We start from the raw sequence: 5,039 nt of genomic DNA, 5'->3' as shown, positions 1-5,039 counted from the left end.
TCACTAGCAAACAATAAAAATAGCACTCAGGCCACACTCACTGTAGGTATCGGGGTCCTCAAAATGTGCCACCTCTCCCACGGTGTACGGGTCTGGTCCACCTGTAAAGCATGAAAGGAAGAATATACTCAGACTCCGTGCACTGACAAATAATTGCAGTTACTATGACACTGTGGGCCATATTTATACTCCGGTTGCGCCGAATGTGCGTCAAAAATTTTGACGCACATTCAGCGCAAACGATGCCCCATATTTATACCCTGACGCCCGATGCGGCGCACAAGGGGAATGGCGCTATGTGCGTGAGTTTTTGGAAGCGGCACCCCGCCCTGCGTTAATGACATGCAGGGTAGGCGTTCCCGTCCAAAAACCCACGCATACAGCGGTGCGTCGTATTTATGCTTCCGGGCAAAAATGTCTCCCGGGCCGTAGGCGGCGCAAAAAAATGACGCAAAGCACGAATAGCGTTAAATTTTAACGCCTGGGTCAGGGCAGGCGTTAAAATGGGGCAAACACACCTGTACTTAAGCAGAACACACAGAACAAACAACAGAGCAGCAGAGCAGCAACAGGGAGCTATGGAGGTGCTTTTTCTTCAACGTGCACGTAGACGCAGAGCCCTGCAGCAACAACAGCAGCTACAACAACAACAGCAGGGACCCCAAAGACAGCGCAGAAGGCAGGACAGGATATTCCGCCCAAGAACAACCCTGCATGGCCTCAGGGAACGGGACATCATCCAGAGGTACCGGTTGAACTGGCAGGCCATTCAGCAGCTGCTGGCAAATATCGAACAACAGTTGGCCCCCACTTTAGTGACACCCCGCACTATCCCAACTGAAACAAAGCTGCTTGCCGTACTACACCTGCTGGCAAGTGGCTCCTTTCAGACAACTGGTGCCCTGGTTGGTGGAATATCCCAACCATCATTCTCTGCATTCCTGCCTAAAGTCCTGGATGCCATCATTCGCCTGACACCCCGCCATATCTGCTTCCCTAACACACTGCAGAAGCAGCAGGAAATTAAACAGGGGTTCTACGCCATCAGTGGCTTCCCGCACGTCCTTGGTGCAATCGACTGCACACACGTACGCCTTGTGCCACCTGCTGATTCAGAACACCTCTACCGCAACAGGAAGCACACACATTCAATCAACGTGCAGGCCATAGTCGATCACCAAGGACTGATCACCAACATCGTGGCCAAATATCCTGGGAGTGTACATGACACATTCATCTTCCGTCACTCCACCATCAACCAACACTTCCAGGATGGACGCTATGGCAATGGACTACTTGTTGGTAAGGACAAAAAACAAACCCATACACACACCGCACACAAACCCTCTAGGACAAACAACACATACACCACAATAGCAACACCTAGCCAGGAACACACTGAGGTACTCACATCACTAGCCATGTGTCAGAAGTCAACATTTAACCTGTCACACATTGGAATTTAATCCACAGCCTAATGTGAAGACATCAATGAGTGTGGTTGGCCAAATGTCACTTTACAGATTGGAAGTCTCAAAATAACCTGTACACTAATACAATGCATAAGTCAAAAGGTATGGGATGGCCTGGGCTCATACACATGAAGGTGTCAAATACACTTTCACGTTTTAACTCGGCATGGAACTAACATCACACCCCCAGTGAGGACACACAGACAACTGTATCACTAGTCACAATGCTAGGGAGGGAACACTCTACTGCAACAACAAAAACAGTCCTTCTGACAAACGGTTAGCCAACAAACACTTGCTCAGCCAAGGGAAAATATATCAAAGCAAAGTTTTCAATAACAACCATAGGTTGGAACATTAGTACACAAAAGAGTCACAGACAACACAAGACAACTACAGCCATCAAAGATCCGTACAACACTGCCTCCTACATCTAATTCAATCCATTCTCTTTCTCTTTCAGCTGATCAGGGGTATGGCATCCAGCCTTGGGTGATGACACCATTCGGGAACCCAATCACTGCTGCAGAGCGGGCATACAATGACGCCCACAAGAGGACCCGCAGCATTGTGGAGAGGACCTTTGGGATCCTAAAGTCTAGGTTCCGCTGCCTTGACATCACTGGCGGGAGCCTACTCTATTCCCCAGAGATGGTGTGCAAAATCATCCTCACTTGTGCCATATTGCACAATATATGTGTCCAGAGGAACATTCCCCTCCTTGAACTGGACCCAGGCATGCCTGAGGATGACGAAGAGGAGGATGCTGGGCCGCAACAGGAGGGGGGACAACCCAACACGGCAGCAGGACAGCGTAGGCGCCAGCAGCTTGTAAATAATTTTTTTGCTTAATGTATAATAATCACCTGTATTACACTATTGTAAATAAACACAGATATCAAACACCACATCATGCTTTGGTCCATGCATTACTGAGCACCTTTACTTATAAAATGCTGACGAAGAATGTGGTCTCCTTGACCAACAATGCCATAACAATCATCACAACAAAAAAGAACATTTCAATTGTATGCACAGAGGGTAGGATGTGACATGATACATTGCCATACACAGAGGCCCACATGAGTACAAATGTGGCAAATCCACATGCTACATCAAAACACCTGAGACAGTCTTGCACCCAGACAAAAAAAGTAGATCATGTGAAAGTCACATCACATGTGGTCAGAGACAGGGTGGGACCATCCATGTGTACGTCACCATGTCATCAATGGCTTCTCTCCAGTGGGTGATATGAGCAAAACACAATTGGGACAACATTAGCTGCCACTAACTCAGGAGGAGACCTGGATGTCACAGTGACAACATACACCCAGACAGGTGATAGTGGATCCACATACCAACACACATGTACACATATGTCATACAATCAACCAAATTATTGAAAGTAGACCATCACAGTCGGGTCCCAGTTTGAACCTAGCAGGAAGAATGTGACATGCCACTTAACCAGTTAATGCAGAAAGGGACACAGACACCCACTAAAGAATATTCCCCAGAACATCAGGAACGCTCAGAGTCTTCCAAACATAGTCATTGGGAAATGGTAGGCATGTCAGCTCAAAATCATCATTACTGCAAACTTCTAATGGGCTAATGAGATGAATGAATGGTCAACAGTCATACATACCATATGGCCTTACATTAGCCTGCTGCTGCAGGTTTCCCATAAAATATTAAGCCAAGCCATGGATACTGTAACTAATCAGGATGGTCAAATCCTAGGGTGCTGGGGGCCTAAGTCCACTTCTACGGTCCCACAAACATACACAAATCCTGTACTTGTGAGCCAAACACATGCATAAGGTACATGTGTGGCCTACATGTCAAGAGTAGAACACAAAGCACAAACACAAAATGAGGCTAGGACATGGTTAGCCCCATAATAACTGTAAGTGACCATTGCACTCCCTGTTAGGACTCCAGATAAAAGCATCACCATCATAAGTGTGGACCAAATTTGGAGAAGGAATACATCATGGTATCCCATCCATCATTTCCAAACAGCCATCAGCAATTGCCACAAATATGTTGACAAATATGGAAAAGACATTATGTAACGTATCCACACCATTACTGTGTGAATGCCTGCCATACATACAACAATGGACATGTGGCATATCCAAACACAAATGTGTATCACATTGCCCCGTTTGACCCTGACAAATCACCTTCCCCAAGTTAAAAACATGAAGACGTAACAAAAAGATTTGATCATAATTCTACGCATACAGCATGGGTGTCATATTTTGGTCACGTACATGAGTGCACAGAATGCAGAGTCAAATCTGAATGTATACAAAAATTTCACAGATTTAGACAGCAAAATATAAGTTACATCATATTTCAGATTTGACTCAGCAGCATGTGCATTCCTGTACGTTTCAAAAATATGACGCCCATCATGTATGCGTCGGAAAAAATGACGCAACATGCACATATTTTCGTACATCTCGTACAGTAAATGAATATTAATATTTGTAGGAGGCTGGACTGGCTTGTAGTGAGTACCAAGGGTTACTTGCACCTTGCACCAGGCCCAGTTATCCCTTATTAGTGTATAGGGTGTCTAGCAGCTTAGGCTGATAGATAATGGTAGCTTAGCAGAGCAGCTTAGGCTGAACTAGGAGACGTGTGAAGCTACTACAGTACCACTTAGTGTCATATGCACAATATCATAAGAAAACACAATACACAGTTATACTAAAAATAAAGGTACTTTATTTTTATGACAATATGCCAAAGTATCTTAGAGTGTACCCTCAGTGAGAGGATAGGAAATATACACAAGATATATATACACAATAGCAAAAATATGCAGTATCGTCTTAGAAAACAGTGCAAACAATGTATAGTTACAATAGGATGCAATGGGGAAACATAGGAATAGGGGCAACACAAACCATATACTCCAGAAGTGGAATGCGAACCACGAATGGACCCCAAACCTATGTGACCTTGTAGAGGGTCGCTGGGACTATTAGAAAATAGTGAGAGTTAGAAAAATAACCCTCCCCAAGACCCTGAAAAGTGAGTGCAAAGTGCACCAAAGTTCCCCTAAGGACAAAATAGTCGTGTTAGAGGGAGAATGCAAGGAAAACACAAATCAGCAATGCAACAACGATGGATTCCTGTCTGAAGGTACCTGTGGAGCAAGGGGACCAAGTCCAAAAGTCACAAGCAGCTCGGAGATGGGCAGATGCCCAAGAAATGCCAGCGGTTGGTGCAAAGAAGCTCTTACTAGGCTGAAGAACTGTGAATACTGCAGGAACGACAAGGGCTAGAGACTTCCCCTTTGGAGGATGGATCCCCCACGCCTTGGAGAGTCGTGCAGAAGTGTTTTCCCGCCGGATGGACGCCAACAAGCCTTGCTACACGCAAATCGTGCGTTTGGCGTTTTTGGACGCTGCTGGGGCCCAGGAGGGACCAGGAGGTCGCAAATTGGACCTGCAGAGAGAGGGGACGTCGAGCAAGACAAAGAGCCCTCACTGAAGCAGGTAGCACCCGGAGAAGTGCCAGAAACAGGCACTACGAGGATGCGTGAAA

Source organism: Pleurodeles waltl, chromosome 4_2 (assembly GCF_031143425.1).
Source record: "Pleurodeles waltl isolate 20211129_DDA chromosome 4_2, aPleWal1.hap1.20221129, whole genome shotgun sequence".
NCBI classification, from domain to species: domain Eukaryota; kingdom Metazoa; phylum Chordata; class Amphibia; order Caudata; family Salamandridae; genus Pleurodeles; species Pleurodeles waltl.
This window is presented reverse-complemented; position numbering follows the sequence as displayed.